At 59.8% G+C, this 18,399-nt stretch overlaps 1 protein-coding gene across 3 annotated transcripts in view; it reads left to right on the top strand.

Annotated features, from left to right (window-relative positions):
• RAI1 (retinoic acid induced 1) overlaps positions 1 to 18,399 on the top strand; it is a 118,614-nt gene that overhangs the window by 76,491 nt on the left and 23,724 nt on the right. The window contains exon 1 of one of the 3 annotated variants that reach the window (XM_070563655.1): positions 15,076 to 15,200. The exons of the other annotated variants lie outside the window; for them this stretch is intronic. The gene's annotated coding sequence lies outside the window, so the exon portion shown is untranslated. Of the gene's footprint in view, positions 1 to 15,075; positions 15,201 to 18,399 lie in introns of those variants that run through there. 3 annotated transcript variants of the gene reach the window in all.

Below are 18,399 nucleotides of genomic sequence, written 5' to 3'. Positions count from 1 at the left end.
GGTAGTTTACAGTTAGAGGATCTTATGAATAAACCTGCCATGAACATTCTGGAACACATGGTTTGGTGCCAGTATATAGCATTCCCATTGGCTATATGTGTGGAAGTGGAATTGCCATGGCCTCGTGGGATATAAGAAGGCTCCCCTGGACATGAGGGGGAGACCAAGGCAGGGACCCATGCCAGGAGAAGGAAGAGGGACCTGGGGCAAGCCAGGCTCTTGGCCCCCTCAGCCTCAGAATCCAGAAATGACCCCAGTGCAGTCTCATCTTCTTCGGGACCTGGAAGATGAGAATCTCGTATGATCACTAGCCCCCGAATCCCATAAGGCAAGGCCCAGACACATGGGGGCTGTTGGTTCAGCCCAAATGGTAACACGTAGGCCTTGCTGCATGAGTCACACGGTGACACAGCACGTTCTAGTATGCGAGCAGGAACAGTCATTATCACATGCATCATAATGCACAGAACTCACGTCTGCCGGGAGCATGTGTAAAGAGCGCCCCCTAAGTCATCCGGTCAGGCCCCTCACCCGTCTGACACCTGGGAAGACAGGCCATCCGCTGAGGCAGCAGAGGGGACTCTGGGCGGCCAGGCGGGTTGAGCCTCGCTCTCTTCCCCGCTCCTGGGCATCCAGGACAAAGGGCCAGGGTGGTGAGTGGGAAGACTTGCCCTCTTACCTCTCAAGATGGCGTTTCTTAATGGAAGGGTCAAGAGAGGGTAATTCTTTGTCCAAAATGAAGCCAGGAGAGCAGGGGGCTCCAGTCTTCGGCCGTTGGAAGACCAGGACTGTTTGGGAGCTTCAGCTGGAGCTCACCGGCCTCTACGCGTGGCCAGCCCCTTGTTCACAAGCACCGAGTGGAGGAGGCGGGGGGCACTGGCACTGCCGCGGGCAGCTGTGAACCTGGGCCTCACTGCTGGGGAGACCATCCGGTCTGCGATGCTGAACAGGTGACTTGCTCATTGGGGCTGTCTCACAGGTGACTCTACACAGGGTACACCTGAAGCCACCGTGTGCAGCCAGACCTGGTACTGCCGAAACCCCTTTATTTGTGTGAGGCCCTAATGAGGCTCCTCTGAGATCCTTAGACCGTCTGGTTGGATGCTTGTCCTGACCCCCAAGCCCTTAAGGGGTGGTCAGTCTCCATTTTTGTTTTAATAAATATGTGGCATGGTTGTTCTTTTGGCTGGCCTGTCCTGGCCCCGTGTCTGGGTGGCCCAGGCACAGAGTGGTCCCTGATGCCCTGACTCCTGGAATGGAGCCAGGTGCCGATGGGGGGGCGTCTGGGGAAGCTGAGGGGGATGCTGGCCAGTCATGAGAAGAAACACAGCTTTGTTGCAGACACATGTGGGGCTCTTTATGTAAATCGCTTCAGTGCCTAACAGGAAGAAGAGAAATGAGGCTTTGATGCGAGCCGCCTCCTCTCGGCCCGGCGCAGTGTCACTCAGGCCTGTCTGTGGCGCCCTTTTATTAAGGAGCTGTCAGCTCTTCTCAGGCCAGAGATCAGGGGACTCTCTGGGCAGGAGATGGCTCAGAGCTGTCTGTGGAAGGCCCAGCATCAGCACGGGGTGTGCGGGGGCCCTTAGCCCAGGCCCACTTCCAAGGGGCACAGGGGATAGATGGATTCCCTGGGCGCTGCCCTACGCCTGTGCGCCAGGGACGTGGATGAGCCCAGGGGGGTTGCCGGGAGTAAGGGACAAGCAGACAGGCCCAGTTTGCCACAGTTCTGATCACCACACAGCAGCACAACATGGCAGGGAGATGGGGGGAGATCACAGCCGCCTGCTCTGGGTAGGGTGGGTGGAAGACTTCCAAGGTGTGGAGAGAGGAACGTCCAAGGAACGAGCCATGGTCTCTGAGAGGCCAGAGAACAGTGAGGGCATTGGGATGAGGCCAGAAAGGGTGTCAGGCCAGGTGAGAGGGAGGGGCAAGAGTCTGTCTTATGGGTCTTGGGGCCCATGGGGATCTGACAGGCTGTGAGCAGGAAAGGGTGGGGTGGTGTGAATTTGAGGGAGGCTTCAGGGAGGTGGGGAGGCCAGAGGGAGGTGGGGGCCAGAGTGGTGGTCCAGGCAGGAGGACAGCACTGCCACTGGACACCAGCATACACTGGGACCTGCCTCCTAAGTAGCCAGGGTGACGCCAGGACTCCCAGCTCCTGGAAGCCCACACAGCCTCTCCCTGGGGCCCACACCGTCCAGAGTACTCAGATTTCCCCCAAAGAGCCAGGCAGGGACGTCCCAGGGATGACCTCAGGCCCCCCAAGTCCTGAGGAGCCTTCTGAACCCTCAACCATGAAGAGAAGAGAGGCCCAGACCAGCAAAGACCCCAAACCAGTCTGCCGTGCTGTGCGTCTTGGGGAGTGTGCCACTTCCTGGCTTGGTGTCCACGGTGACTCTCTGTGGTCCAGAACTCGGTTCCACCAACTCCCATTTCCCATTCAGTCTAAAAACTCAGAAGATAGAGAAAATACCAAAGAGTATAAAGAAGAAAATAGAAGTCACCTCTGGCCCCTCTGATGAGAAGACAGCGATGTTAGCATTTTTATGCTTTTCTACCCAGTTTGTTTAACAAAATTGGGATCACGTTGAACATCCGATTTTGCAGCCTGCCTTTTTCATTATGCGTCAGATCCTGAGCATTTGCCCAGGGGCAGAAAAGGGTTTTTGGAAGCAGGGCTGTTGGGGGCTGAGATTTGGGGGTCCTGCTGTGCTGTGTGGTCTTGCAGGAGTTGGTCACTCTCCCTGAGCTCAGTTTTTGCATGTCTACGGGGAGAAGATGAGGGTGCTCTCTCAGGCTCCACTCAGAGCCAACATCAGGGGTCCCAGAGTTTTTCCTGAAGCAGCGGCCTTTTGTTCTGGCTTCACTGCTCAGGGAGAGCCCGGTGATGTTGGTGGCAGGGTGGGCACAGGGCTGGCATTCCCATTGAGCATGTGGTTCAGTTGGGAGCCAACTTCTGGAGTTGGGGCAGCCTGGGCTCACTCTTGCCTCTAGCACTTTCCCACTGCGTGATCCTGGGCGAATTCCATCGCCTCTCTGAACCTGCATCTCATAAGCTGTGGAGTTGGGTAGCTGTGGTCATTTGTTGACTTAATTTGTGCAAAGCACTTAGCGCACAGTAAGTACTCAGTAAATAGGAGCTCTTGGTACTGTTGTGATTATTGTTATGTGACCTCTCAGGTGTGCCTGTGGATTCAGTTGTGATCTTCCTGCAGCATTCAGCAGAGTGCCTGGGACCTAGGGAACACTGCCAGCGTGTGGCAGCTGTCCGGTGACCTTCTCCTAGCCAGGGCCGGCTTTGTGTGCCTGGGATCTGTGCAGCTACAGGCCTGCACTCAGAAATGCCCTGCGCTTTGTCTAACGCTCTGTTGTCACTGTCTTGAGATTAATACTTTTTGAGCAGGGGCCCTGCATTTTCATTTTGCACTCGGCCCCGCATATTATGAAGCTTGCCCTGCTCTTAGCAATAGGATTCCTTGCAACAGTCCATAGGATCGCCTAGCTGGCACCCCACGTGTTGTCTGTGCTCAAGAGCTATTTGTGACGTAGAGGCAAGGCCAGGACGAACACTGCCCCATGAGGTCAGGTGTGGTGCCCGGGGCACACGCGGAGGCAGGCGCCGAGCTGTGCTCCAGCTGTCACGCCAGGGGCTGCCAGTGCAGTGGTGAAACCTGCCAAGGACAGGAAGTCGTCTGGGTGGAATGCCAGGCGGGGGGGCAGGGCAGAGTGAGGGGCCTTGGCGAGCTGCGGCTAGACACACTGGGGAGACGCAGGACGCCTCAGGTTGGAATCGATTGAAACTGAGCCCAGCGCCCGGGCCGCTGAGCTCCCGTGAAGAGGAGGAGGGGGCAGCAGGCCCGGCATCCGGATGCTGGGCTTGTCTGTTTCCCTGCCTGAGTCTTTGGGGAGGCAGGCCTGGATGTCCCCCAGCACTCCTCCACCGGGGTGGAGAGGAGTCGAGGGGGGACCAGGCCACACGGTGTCCAGGAGTCCAGGGTGACAGTGCCAGGGGCTTGGCAGGCAAAGGAGGCTGTAGCGAAGGGCAGCGGGGTGGCCAGAGCAGCATCCACAGGATAGGTGGGCCTTGGGCCGCCCGCCTGTGCAGGGAACGGGCATCCAGGGCATGGGTCAGGGATCTCTGGCTGATGAAGACAGCTCAGCAGAAAGAAAAAGAGGACATTAGAGAAAGACAGAGAAGGAAGGACTCCTGTGCCTTCATGAGGCACACAGGTCTCTCCGGGAGGAGCCGGTGTATTAGCGGGAAACCCATGGCCTCCTGGCTGACTGAGGGCGGGAGGCGCTGGGCTGCAGAGTTGGGGTGGGCAGGGGGGTGTCCCAAGAAGGAAAAGGGAGTCAAGGAGAGACTCTGCCTTTAAACGTCCTGTGTCGGCCTTTGCGGGGCGACCTCCTCGTGTGGCCCACCCCAGCCCCCCCGCAGCACCAGGGCCGATTGCTGTGTTCTACAGGGTGGGGGACCGAGGTTCTGAGAGACACACTCATCTGCCCTGGCATGCAGAAGGCAGCCACGTGCTGTTCAGTGGAGACAAGGGGCTCCACAGCCATAGGAGTCATCAAAGGGGATTGTGGGATCCAGAGGGAAGGGGAGAATTGCTCTGGCTGAGGAAATCAGGAAAGGCCCTCTGGGGGGGGGGGCCCTGCTCCCTTGGATTTCGACCTGCAGAGATGGGGGCACCCTGGCAGGTGTGAGCGGGTCTGGTGCTGGGACAGCCCCTGCTGGGACGGCTGAGGTCTGATCTGAGGCTGAAGAGCACAGGGGCCCTGGGGGCCAGCTCTCCCCAGGCGCCGGGGCTGGAGAGGCCTGAGCGCCACACTGACGGTGGGGACTCGAGTAGCTGAAAGTAACGGGGAGCCATGAGGGCTTTATAGCAAGAGCAGAGCTTGTGAGAGCCCACATGGAGCAGAGCTAGGAACTGGGAAACCCAGCTTGGAGGTGTCATAGAATTCCCAGTGGTCCAGATTCTGGGCTGTGGCTATGAGGACGAGAAGGAGGGGTCTGCTGAGGAGACCTTGGTTGGGGGGCCCTGAGGACTTGGGGGCCTCTTCACAGACAGGCCGCAGGAGGACTGGGGCAGAGGGCAAGGTCTGTGGAGTGGAGGGGCCTCAGGACGCCGTGGATGTGCTGGATCTGGGGCTCTGGAGCTGTAGAGAGGGGTTGGGGTGAGGGAAGATGGGGTGGCTTTGCCCTCAGGAGGTAGCTGGGGCTCTGGGAGGAGAAAAGGTCACCCAGGAAGAGAGGCCAAAGGATGGGATTGAGGAACTGTGACACTGGGGAGGCAGGCGTGGCCCAGAGCCAGAGCGCTTTGCTAGGTCTTCCAGGACCCTGGTGTGGACAGGTGCCTCCCCTGGGGACAGGCAGGACAAGACCTGTGATGGGAGGTGATGGGAGGACTAGGGAGTTGGTGACAGGAGGGCCTGAGGACTAAGTCCCCACCCACAGGGCCATCCTGAGCGAGGCCTGCCACCGAGGTCCTCGTCCACCTGCTGAGGGAGGCAGCCCGTCTCTCCAGGGGCGGGAGGGCTGGCGGGCCTCAAGGACAAAGGCAGGCAGGGCCAGGGGAAGGAGCTTGTGGCTGGGAGCTTAATGGCCCCGAAAAAAAAACATAAAACTGGAGAATTATGGGGAGACATAAACAGAGCTGTCAGGCATTAGCTGCAGGGAGACGGCTCAGCCCGGGAAGCGATGCCGGCGGCTGGGCCAGGATCCTTGTGTGTGCATAAAAAAGACAGAAGTTATAAAAGGAGGGAGATTAAGAAGATGCTGCCTCCACGCTTGGGTTCCCTGGCCGATTCTTTTCTCACGCCCCAGCTGAGGCCCCAGCCACATGCTGACCCTGGGGGCCGGGCCTGCACTGCGTGCTTGGGGCAGGGGCAGGGCCTGCCAGCAATGCAGGGGTCAGTGTGTGAGTAGGGTGGAGGGACTCAGGGCCCAGGTTGACGGACGGGCCGGGGAGCCAGGCCCAAGGACGGAGGCAGCGCCAGCCCTGACAATTTATGGGCGCTCACACACCCTGCCATCTTCATTTTTGCTGTTGCTGCTGATGTCATTAGCCAAGCACTAATGGGCTTAAATTTCACCTTAAACCATCCCCACTGTCCTCAGCAGATGACAAACGCCCTGCTCTCGCCGGCTCTGCAAAGCAGCGGGGCGGACTCGACAGGCACGCACCCCTCCCTCCTCACACGCCCTTCTGGCCCCCAACGAGAGGCTCCCAGGGGACACTTACAGGTCAGCGGGATTCCCGGGTGTCTCTGGGAGCCCCAAGGGGTCCAGGGGTCAGGAAAGGGGGCTTCTGGGGGAGCTTTGGAGGCCCTGGGATGACCCGGCATGGGGAGGCAGGAGCCCAGGGCCCCTTCCCTGTGCCCCTCTGAGTTCCCCAGCCCAGGCATCATGAAGGGTGGCTGCAGAGGGGACCCACGGGATCCCCAGGCATTATCTGCCATGTTCTCAAAAGCCTTAGGGAAATCATACTTCACTCAGGCTAACAAAAACAGCATTAGCTTTGGTAGAGCCTGGAATTTCATCCATCCATCCATCCATCCATGCATGCACTCACTCATTCATTCGACAAACATGCGGCCCAGGAACCCCTGGCTGGCTCACATCCATCAAAGCTGTTCTTTTGAGCCCCATGAGAGAGAACAAGTGGGTGATCTCTAAACACGACTTGTTTGGGAGACAGAAATCTTACCAGTAGTGGCTCTGAGGGTGGGAGGGGAAGTGACAAAGGAGCCTGGGCTGGGTGGGAGGGTTGAGTGGACCTGCTGGCCCATCCAGTCAGAGGGATGTGTTTGCCTGAAAAGGAGGAGACAGGAATAAAGAGGGAGCGCAGCATAAGAAACGGCAGGGTCGGCCGCTTGCAGGCTTCCCGGCTGATGTTTGCACGTTTCCATGGCCCGCCCTCCGCCTTTGTTTCCCAGCGAGGGGCAAGAGCCCCAGGAGCCGCTGGGGTTCTGACATCAAAGCTGGCCTGTAGGGGCTGGTGTGCAGAGCCACCCTTTCCCCTGGGAATCTCACTCCCTTCCACGTCCCCAGCCCAGCCTTTCATCCCGGTGCTGTGAGCTGTGTCCCACCCACACCCAGACAGCAGTGATCAGAGAGCAGAGGGAGGCCACCGCCTCGCAGGCCCAGATGTCACACTGTCCTCACAGCGAGACAAGGAGAGAGGAGGCCGCGGCAGGCTTGTGGGTGGGAGAGGAGGCTGGAGATGTGGACTGCAGGTTAGGCTCCAAGCCACTGTGCTGTGTGGCCCCCTTGCCCTCACTGGGCTGCAGACACGGGATCTGCCATCTAGGGCACTGACCCTGCCCAGGAGCCTGGGCAAGGCTCACGTTGGTGGGTGTATCCCGAAGGCTTAGGAGAGGCGGGTCTGAAGGGAGTGGGCAGAAGCAGCACCTCTGCCCCTGGAGGGTGGTTTTGCCTCGTGGTTGGGAGCCTGGGCTCTGGAGGAACCCTGAGGGTCATCTCCCTCCTCTCCCACCGGTGTTTAGAATTGGCTGTTGAGTCCTGCCGATGCTCGCTCTGTTGCTGGCATTTCTAGAATCTCACCCCTCCTTGCCACCCCTCTACCACCACTTTGTCTGTCTGCCCTCATTGCTCTCAGAAACCATCCCAGCCTCCTCCTCACTGGCCTCCTGGCTTCCACTCGCACCCTCTTCACCAGTTCATTCTCCGTCACTCAGCACTGGGGACTTCATAACTCGTGTCTGATAGTGTCACTCCTTTGCTTACCCTCGATGGCTCTTCGTTGCCCTCAGCACAAAGCCCGTGATCTTCGCCATCAGCCCACGAGGCCTCAGACCATGTAGACCCTGCCCAGTTCTCATCTCCTGCCCTCATGTTCAGCTTGCAAGCCATGGCCACATTTTCATGACCCTCCCTCTCACTCTCTCCTGCCTTCCGGAGGCCTTTCCTCATTCCCTCACTAACTCCTGCACATCTGTCAGGTCTCGGGCGAGGGGGCTTTCCTCTGGGAAGTCCCCTCTGATCCCCTGTTCCCATTCAGGCATGATTTAGGGTCCTTCCATGTGCTTCAGCACTTATCTGCCTTCTCCAAGAGGCGCTGAAGTCCATGACTGTCTCCGGCTGCTCAGTCGCTAGCACTTGTGTGGCACACAGTAGGCATTTAGTAACTACTTCTTAGAGGGAGTTGTGGATGGGTGGATGGATGGATGAGTGGATGGATGGATGGGTGGGTAGGTGTGAGGATGGAGGGGATGGATGAGTGGATGGATGGGTGGGTGGGTGGGTGTGAGGATGGATGAGTGGATGGATGGATGGAAGGGTGGATGGACAGATGGATGGATGGGTGGGTTGGGTATGTGTGAGGGTGAATAAAAGGGCCATGTGGTCTGTGAGGGGAGCCCATAGGCACCAGGAGGTGGGATTCTGAGCCTTGGGAAGTCCCTGCCCCTCAATGGGCCTCAATTTCCCTGTCTGTAAAATGGTCCACCCAGCTCCTGTGGCCAGGAAGGAGACTCAGACTGAGCTGGAGTGAAGTTGGAGGCCTAGAGGCAGTGGATCAGGGGCTCCAAAGACAGTACACAGGACAAAACAAGCTCTCCTGGAGTCCTTGCATTTCCCAGAATTCTCCGGGGGAGCTCTGATGGCCACCATTCGTGCTTGTGCCCAGGATCCTTGCCCTGAGGAGCAGACTTGGAGCCAGATGGGCCGGGTTCAGATGTTGCTGCTCACCAAGAAACTGCGTTTGCCTCCAGGCCTTGATTGTGCTGTCTGTAAAATGGAGATGCTCCCGTGTGCCTTGCACAGCTACTCTGGGGATTAAAATGTGACAAGGAAGAAGGCACGTCTCTTGATCGCCACACATGGAGGGCACCCAGGAAATATGGGACTTGAAATCCCAGCGCCTGAGAGAGTGACTTCTGCCCCAGCACCTGCCACAAGGGTCACACCTAACCATAACACAGTGCTCCGTCCTGGGCCTTCCCACTCTGGCCAAAGCTGCCTCCAGGAACTGAGTCTGAAGCTTGCAAATCCTAGGCCTGATGTCACAGCCATGAATTATAATAATAATATCAGACCTCACATTATTTACTTATTATAGTGCCTCTGGCCCCTTACAAACTGTGTGACTTTGGACAAGTGGCCTAACCTCTCTGTGCCTCGAGTGCCTCATCTATAAAATAAGTTAAAATATGTAGACTGCTTCTTAGAACAGGGCCCTGTACATGTAAGTACTGTGTGAGAATTAGCTATGAGGGCAATGATGACAAAGCATTTTTATGTCCGCTTTCTCATTGATTTTTTGTTCAACCCCAGGAGAAGGGTACTTATCACTATCCCCATCTTATGGGTGACGAAATGGAGGCCCAGAGAGGTGAGGTGACTCACCGGAGGTCACACAGCAAGTCAGCGGCAGGGCCTCAGGTACTTGATGTTCTTTCCAAAGACGTAGCAGGCTCTGGTCTGGAAGAAGCCAGCCCTGGAGCCAGGAGGAACACAGGGGCCTTTCTGAAGCCTCTTTCCATGGGCCTGGGGCTGCAGGGGCCTCCAGCCCACTGGCCACGTCTGCTCCATCCGACGTGCCAGCTCAGGAACACAGACGGCTGGGCCCTGCTCTGGCCACTGCCCGCCGCCTCTGTGCCAGGACAGTATGTCCACCCACCCGGGCAGGGACCAGCTGCTCTGGAGGCCAGAGCCAGGCTCCTGTCACTCCAAGGAGCTCCTGCCTTCCTGGCTCCACCTCCAAAGCCAGCTAGGACCAGTCAGGGATTTTCCTGAACTTTCCCTGTGTTCTAAAACGTTATATAAATATTCCCCTTTAGAAAGAACAGCTCCCTTACTGGGAGTCACTGCTCGGGTGGCTCCGTCCATTATCTCACTCAGTCTTCATACCACCCTCGGAGGGACACGCTCTCACTGCTGTTTCACAGGTGAGGAAACGCACAGGTGCTGCAGTCACCTGCCTGGGCCACACAGCTCAGGGGTGTCCCGGCGGGATATGGCCCCAGACTTGCCTGGACTGCCTGCCTCCCCACTATACACCCACGGCCCAGAGTCTGGGACCCATGGAGGCCTGGGATGGCCTCTGCTTTTAAGTCTTATACATGTGTTGCTTCTGTTCTGATGTTAGAGGAAAGCGTATGACAGAAATCGAGTAAGGTGGCACGTAAAACCAGGCGTGGTCCCTGTGAGCAATAGGCCTGCGGCTTATCAGTGGCCCTGGTAGCACTGGCTGCCTACACAGCTGGGGCTCGAGGCAGTCCTGGCTCACGTGTCCCGTGAGGCTGTGCACCCAGAAGTGAGGACACAGGCTCACAGGGAGTCAGGTTTGGTTCCTCCCTCCCCACTGGAGGCCTCAGTTTCCTCATAAACTGAGGAAAATGAGGGCATGGTCCCTGTCCTGCCCATTGCAGGACACGGGGGACTGACTCCTTTGGCAGCCAGGCCTTGTCTCATCCTGCTGACAAGGAAACTGAGGTGGCCACCCACTGCCCTGCAGTCAGACAGCTGTCACATGGCGGCACCAGACGGGAGCCCGAGATGAGACTCGCTCTTCACCACCTTGCACAGCCCAAAGGGGGAATCTCTCCATGTAATAAGTTTGAAAATCTTTGGTAGGTGTCACAGGCTTATGGAAAGGAAAAACAGTCAAATGTGCCCACCTCTTTTGTACAGTGGGCAGCGCTGCACGCTCAGCCGCCGGGAAGCCTGCCCAGTGACACACAAAGCCCCTCCTCTCACTCTCTGTGCCCCCTGCACAGAATTCCCCGCGGGTGTCCCTCACCCACTCAGATGGACGTTTCGGGGATCTCTACAGTCTTTTGCTGCTGCAGACACTCCTGGGCCTGGCTGGGAGCAGGACTGCGGGTCAGAGGGCACATGCGGTTTTATTTGGGTCCATATTGCCAAGAAGCCCTCCAAAGAGACTAGACTGGCTCACCCCCCACGTCGCCAACTAGACGGGGGCAGCTCTGTCCCCATGCCCTCGCTAGCAGGTGGATGCGGTGCACCATGTCCACACCTGCTCTGTGCCAAGGAGGTCAGAGGGGTTGTTTCCCCAGAGGACATCCTCAAATGCCAGGCATGTCTGGGGCCAGGCCAGGAGTAGCTGGAGTCCAGCCCGGCAGGCCCTGCACCCGTCACCAACCGTGTAACTCGTGCAGTAGGCTTCTGCTCTCTGGGCCTCAGTGTCCTCATCTGAAAAACGGGTGATGATGGTCCCCACCCCTGGGGCCGTTGTGAGGAGGAGGTTTGTAGATGCAAAGTGCTTATTCGGACAGTGCCTGGCACGTAAGGCCGCGAGCAAGAACCGCTGCTCTTTACTGTTAGCCTGGGTGAGACTTGTACCCCCAGGACTGCAGCCCGTGGGGTGATGCCTGGGTCTCAGGTCTGTGTCTGTGGTGCCTTTGGAAGGAAGGGCTCAGGGAAGGGAAGAGGGTGCAGGGAGCCATCAAGGGTAAGGGTGGGGTCCGCTTACCCCAGCTGTTCCCATGGGGACACTGAGGCCCAGGAGGGTTGGACTTGAAGTGACTGTGAGCATGTTGCTGCCAGGGAGCAGTGTCAAATGCAGAGTCCCGGGGGCTGCCCAAGCCACTGCAGGGCCCCAGCTGAGACACAGGGCTCAGGGACGCAGAGCCAGAGCCTGGTCCTGGGTCGTGCAGGGCCCTCTTCGGACAGGACAGGACCTCCCACCCCTCCCAGAGCCCAGCCTCCAGGGTTCCGCGGGACCCGCGGTCTCCAAGGGTTGTGATCTTGCTGCCCAGTGAGGTCCACGGGCTGGCAGTGTCGCCTCCCCGGGAGCCTGTTAGATTGCAGAGTCGTGGGCCAGCCCACTGCATAGGCTCTGCATCTTACTGAGGTGTGCACACCAGTGTGTGAGAAACACTGAGACTCTGGCCGGGAAGGTAACCTGCCTGCCACAGGGGACAGGACACGACCTCAGTCCCAGTAGCTCTTCCCAGCTCGGGTGCATTGTCCCTCATAAGCCTTTCCTGAAGACCTGCTCTGTCCCAGACTCATGCAGCTCCCTGGGAGACAGAGACAGTGCAAGAGTTGGCCCTTGCCCCCAAGGACAGGGGCACTGGAAGTTGCTACGCTTCACTGAACCTCCACCAGGTGCCAAGCACAGTATCTCATTCAGCCTCACGATAACTCTGTAAGTGTGGTGTTAGTAACAGCAGGTTTCAGTTAGGGAACATGAAACTCAGAGAGGTTAAGAGAATTGCCCAAGGCCACCCAGCAGGTAGTGTGCAGAGCTGGAATTTGAACCCAGAGCTGTGTGGCATCAGAGCCTTAGGCATTTACAGTCATGGCTGGGGTGGGGACAGATGATGCCCCCCCAAAGCCCAGAGCCACACAGCCAGCTGCCTGTGAGTCCTCACAGTTGGCGGGCCTGGCCATTGTGAATGACGTCTCTCTACGGCCCCCCTTGTAGCAGAAGAGGCCTGCCACTTTCCAGGCTGTCATGGCACGGCAGAGCCAGCCAGGAGGGATTCTCCTGCAACTTTCCAGAACAAGGCAGCTCTGGGGTCGGGCGCCAAGTTAGCTGTGTACAGCTGGAAGAGGCACTCTTCCCCAGATGCTGAGTGACTGGGGCCAGAGGGGAGGGAGTTCTGGAAGGGTCTGGTGCAGCTGGAGGTGAGGCTTGAGCCTGGGAAGAGGGAATGTGCCTCTAGCCATGGGTACAGAAAGCCAGCGCACGGAATATGGGCAGAAAGCATTCTGTTCACCTGGGAGAAAAACAGTGTTGTTCAGAACGGCTGGATGCTGGCCTCAGACAGTTGCCCTCGCCTCGTTTTTACCCTTAAGCACCTCCACATTTCGTGGTCATGGGGGAAGAGAGGAAAGCCAGCCAGGATGAGGAGGCAGCCGAAAACCAAAGGCAAATATTTTCCATTCTGAGGAAAGCAGTCTCAGGCCAGCCTTTGGAGCAGCGGCTGGTGGTCCGCCTTCCCCAAAGGTCAGTGCTTCTGGTCACCAGGCTGCGTGTCTGGGGGCAGCGGGCCATGCATCCAAGCTGTGCCTGGAAATGGAAGTTCCCTTCCCGGCACGGGGGCTGCAGGGGAGCTGGAGGACCAAGGGGCTCCAGCTATTCCTTTGGTAGGGGTCCCCCGCCCGGAACCAGTCTTGAGACGAGACCCCTTTAATATTAGTCCCAGAGCTGTGTGTCAGTCTGTTGTTGGTGGGAGGGGGATAGCACACCCAAAGCAGCCAGGCCCTAGATGAGCTTGTACTCATTCATCACGACGACAGCCATGCTTGTGGAGAGCAGAGCCGCTGGCCGGTGAGATCTGTACTTGGGCTACAGATGAATAAGTGAGGCCCACAAGAGCTCTGCCGCCCCGGGAGCACCCCCCCCCCAGAACCCTCGGCAGGGGCCTGGCACCTGGGTGACAGGGTCTGCAGGAGGGGGAATTGGTGCTCGTGGGCAGCATGACTTCTCTCTTCAGCTCCCAACCACACCAACCCCTGCCCTCTTTTTCTCCCAAGAAAACAAGTTTTTGAAATTTCCAAAGGCATAAACTAGGATCTCATTGTCGTGGATGTATCTTGCTCCCTCAAGCCCCATGGCACCTACCTGATGCCCAGGTAATGGGAAACAGACCCAATAAGCTTGAGGCCCTACCCACAGGTCCAGGGCAGGGGGACAAGGGGAGGGGCCCCAGAAGGGGCCCCTCCCCGCTCGAGCTCAGTTTCCACATCTGTGAAATGAGAGGTGACGTCACCTCCTACAAGGGCGGTTGGAGGCTTAGCAGTAAAATCTGTCAAGGCACGGTGGCCATAGGAGGGGCCTGGCAGCATGCTGTCTGTTCAGTGCTGCTGCTCTCAGACCCACTCCTTCAGTCTGAGGGTTACCGAGAACTTCTCCATCTGAGCGAGGCCCCAGGCCCCCGTGTCCAGGCTGGCTGGGGGGAGGAGCCCCTTGAGAACCCCCACTCTGCCCAGCCAGGTCCTGCATGTGCTGGGGGGCCCTCTCTCCCCTCCTGGACCTGCCTCCTTTCCAGGGCAGGGTGCCCCAGCTCCAGCTGCTGGCCCAGGGGTATCAGCAGGACAAGTCCAGTGGCCGCTGCCGTCCTCACATCTGTATTCCACATGCGTCTTCTCTCCACCCCAGCCTGCCGGGCTTCTTACCTCTCTGGTAATCCAGCCAGAGGCTGCTCCCTTGGGGTGGGGCCCAGCCCTCCCCCACGGTCCAATTAAGCTGGGGAGAGACATGGGGCTCAGGTTCCCAAATGGGCTCAGTTCTTCCCTGCCACGGAGCCGGGCCGCTCCTTGTGGCTGGAATGCCCTTTCCCTTTCTCCTCAGCCCACCAGGTCCTCCAGTTTCCCTTCTGTTTCGCGCGATTGTCTCACCCCCACCTCATTCAGGAGGGGGGGTGCTCAGGAGCCCTATGCCTGTGGGTCTCCAGGATTGGGCACTGAGCAGAGTCTGGAAAATGTCAAGTCACTGACCCAGTCAAAGCCTCCAGGGGTTTCTGGGCTGGCCAGTTCCTCTGCTCCCCCTCCTCTGGCGGGAAGGACAGGCTGGGGTTTGGGTGGGTGGCCCTTGGCGAGCAGGGTAATGGGAGTGGACATGAACTTCCTGCTGCCTCACTGCCCTGAGGAAGGCCTGCGGGGGTCTGAGCTGCTGGGCCTGATGGGGAAGGGGCTGGGAGGGCGGGCAAGGGTGGACCTGAGGAGGGGGAGGGAGCTGGGGAAAAAGCCCCCCACCCCCACCCCCGGCACGGCCCGGGCACGTGTGGGATCGGCCTTGAAGTTGGTGTGCAAAGCCGCTGCTGTTCAAATGGCGTGTTTGTTTGGAGTGGCTTAGGGAGGAGGCTGGAGATGGGGGGAGGTAGCGCCCGCGCCCCGCTTGGCGCCGCCGCCGCTGCCGCCGGAGGGTCCGTGTATTAAAAGCTCCAGCTTGGCTACGACTGAAGAAGGGTGGGCATTGAAGAGAGACGGCCGAAAACCCACGAGGGGCTCGACGCCCCAGGCCGGCCGCCCCCTGTTTGCGGAGGGAGAGCCGGAGCCGCCTCCGCAGCCACTCTGCGAGCGGGGAGGGAGGCGAGGGGACGACAGCGCGGCTCCCCGCCCCCACCCCACTCGGTTCCAATATTTCGCAGAAAGGCACGCGGCTCCTAATCGGTCCTTTCCAGGCTGAGATTTAGCCGCGCGATGCCCGCGCAGGGGCGGGGGCCGCGGGCCGGGGGAGGCGCTGAGTCCGGAGCCGCCGAGCGAGGTGAGGAGCCCGCGTCCCCGGCTGGTGGAGCGGGCGGCGGGCGCGCAAACCCGAGAGGCAGATATAGAAAGGGGGGCAGGTTAAAAATAACCCTCTCCGGCTGGGAAGCTCGCGCGCGCTCTTGCCTCGTTCGGTGCCAGAGGACTCCAGGGGAGGCGGCGTTGGGGAGGGCAGAGCGGGATTCCCCCTCCTCCGCGGGGCGGGGTGCCCGCCTGCGCGCCGCGGCTGCACATGTGTGGGGCCGCGCGCCCCAGCCCCCTGCGCCCGGCCAGGGGGCGCCCCCTCCCCAGGCCCGGGCGCAGCTGGCAGCGGCCCCCGCCCGCAGCCTTGCGCGGCTGGAGGGAAGCGCTCCATTATTCATTATTTACGAGCGTTAATAGGTTTGAGGCACGGGGGGGGGGGGGGTCGGGGCAAGGGCGCTGTGGAGACCTAGACATTAGGGGAAGGGGTGGGTAGGGGGCAGGGGAGGGCGGGGCTGCGGCGCGGGCCGCGAGAAAGACGTCTCCGCCTCGGCCCGGGCGTTCGGGGCGCACCTCCGTCCGGCTCCTCGTCACCACCTGGTGCTGGGGCTGCGCGGGGCTCCTGGAGGGAAGTGCGGGCCTTGGGTTTTGCCTCTCGGCCTCTGTCCTTCGCTTTCTCGCCCTTTCCGAAGCGCGAGGAGGGGGCTGCGGGCCGTACGCCCCGCCCTGCGCGCCCCCCGCGGCCACCGCCGCGTCCCCGACGCGGCCCGGGCCTCATTTATCATCATCTTTGGTCAAGTGGAGTGTGCAAGGAACAGCTGCTTCACTCGGCTGACTTCCGAGGGCGGCTACAGCGGGAATCAGGGAGATGAATGATGGGGGCTGGGGGGGCGCAGCCCCCCGGGGTGCCAGAGCAGGCAGGAGGGAGGCGCGGAGCGTCCAGCGCCGCACTCGCCACGCCTCCGCCTCGTGGCGAGTGCGGCGCCCCTTCCTCTCTCTCCCGGCGCTTCCGATTACCGTGGGTCGCGGACGGGGGCGCCCCAGGAGGGGGCCGGGCGCGGACAGGCGCCCTTCGCCGGCGGAGGACGGGCGGGCGCGCTGCTGGCGGAGCCCGAGGTCGCCATGACCTTGCTGGGGTCAGCGGGTTGGGCTGCGGAGGAGGCGGCGCGGCATCTTTGGTGGCGCTTTCCGGATTGGCGCAGAGGCCGGGCAACAAGGCGGGGGCGGGCGGGGGCGCGAGGGGGAACGCAAATAGAAGGTGAAATTTTACCTGCCCCTGAGGGAGTCCTGCGGATTTCTGCCGGCAGCGGCAGGCGCTCAGCCTTTGTCTTACACGGCTGAAACATCTGTTGCAGAGGGGCGGTGAGGCCGCAAACAGCCCCCACACCCCGCGTGGCTCCTCAGTCCCCAGCTTGGCCCTAGCCAGGCTCCAGGGCTGCGGCGCCGTGTTAACCCTGCTCGCGCTGGGCGCACGCCCCCGGCAGCCCCCTGCCGCAGTACACGCCTCGGTGTGGGGCTCCCTGTCCCCGGCCCCAGAATGAGTCCCCTCGGGGCGCCCACTGGCCCACTTCCACTTTCACAGGGTGCCGCGGTATCGATCGGAGGCGGGGGCGGTTGCGAAAAGGGTTAATGGCCTAGTCGCAGACCCTAATTGTCAGACCTGGGCCCCGCTTCGTTTCAATTACCCTAAGTAGAGACTGAATGCGCAATTAACGAAGTCAGCTTGCCAACTGGAAAGCCGTCCCCGCTTTCACATTGAGCGGAATACTCCACCAGCTGACTTGGACCAAGCAATTTCCTCCTCTCCCCCTTTCTCTCTCTCTTCCAACCCCCCTCCCTCTTTTTCTCTCTCCTTAATAATAAAATTATACCAAGCAGTTTGCGGTGTGGCAGGCGGCCAGAAAAGCGTTTCTTTAAACGCCGCCGTCTCACAATTAGGCAGCAAGAGGATTTGACACGCCGTGGCGGCCTGACAGGCGGCTTCCTCCCCGGGGGCTGGGGGGCGGGAGGGGCGCCAATTCCCCGGCTCCCTCAGGTGGAACGGGGCTGGGAGGGGCTGTCAGGATGCTGCCGAGATGGGGGTGTCCAAGGCAGGGAAGTGGGGAAGGGGGAACATTGCCTGACTCCAGCACGAAGCTCGGGAGGAGGACCTTGACCCCCTCTTCGGCCTCCAGCTCTGAGTTCATTTTCTGGTTGACAGACAGACACTGTGGGGCACAGGTCTGGGGAGGGATCTCAGCCCTGCTGGACCTCCTGGACAAGTCACTGTCCCTCTCTGGGCTTCTGTTAATCCCTCCACAAAATAGCAGAGAGGTCTGACCTAGAATGTGCTCTGCAGCAAGTGGCTTCTGGTGGCTCACTGCTCCCAGCAGCTGGCCTTGCTGGGGAGAGAGATGGATGCCCGCAGCACCGTGTCAGACACCAGCCAGAGACCCCACTGCAGCTTGAGCCATAGACCCGTGGGCCCCAAAGGCACCCAGGAGAGTGGCTCCCCAGGGATCAGCGATGCAGGCAGCTCACAAATGGGGGTGACTTTGCAGGATTGCCAGGGATTGGTGCCATGAGGACAGAGGGCGTTTGACCATTGGCTGCAGCAGCCCGGCCACCTGAGGTGGCGGAGTGGGGAGAGAGACCTACAGTGGCCCCACTTGCTCTGTTTTTCCTCCCAGCCTCACTGTGGCCGCGCCTTCCATCTGGTGGGCCCTCTCCTTCATTAGACGCTTAAGATCTCCTCTCCCCACACTCCCAGCCCCCTGGGGTCACGCCCCAGCAGTTGTCTGTGTGTCTGTCTGTCTCAGGAGAGCAGGGGCTGTGCTGCTTTTTCCTCCGAATCCTCAGCACCCAGCTCAGCCGTCGTTGCAGACTTTAAGCTGAACAGAAATGGTCTTGACAAGTGAGTGGGCGCAGGCACAAGAGGGGCTGTGACTCAAGGGACTGTGGAGGGCAGAGCATAAGCTTCATCTTTCCTTCCTGATTGGCTATTGCATGTGTCCTGGCCTCTGGGCCCGTCATCATCGACCCTCTCTCTGGGCAGCATCCTGTGGGGCTGTGGTGGGGGTTAAGTAATGCATCGAACCCAGAGCTGGCCCCTCACTCATCCCGTTTGTCCATCCATCCAGGGAGTATTTGATAAGCACCTACTCTGGGCTTAGAGCTTAGGACCAAACAGTTGAATGCAGCCCCTACCCTCATCAGGCTACATTCTGATGAAGGAGGCACATGGCAAAGAGCTCATTATC

Source organism: Equus przewalskii, chromosome 10 (genome assembly GCF_037783145.1).
Source record: "Equus przewalskii isolate Varuska chromosome 10, EquPr2, whole genome shotgun sequence".
Taxonomy (NCBI): domain Eukaryota; kingdom Metazoa; phylum Chordata; class Mammalia; order Perissodactyla; family Equidae; genus Equus; species Equus przewalskii.
The sequence above is the reverse complement of the archived record's forward strand: the minus strand, read 5'-3'. Positions and strand labels throughout refer to the sequence as shown.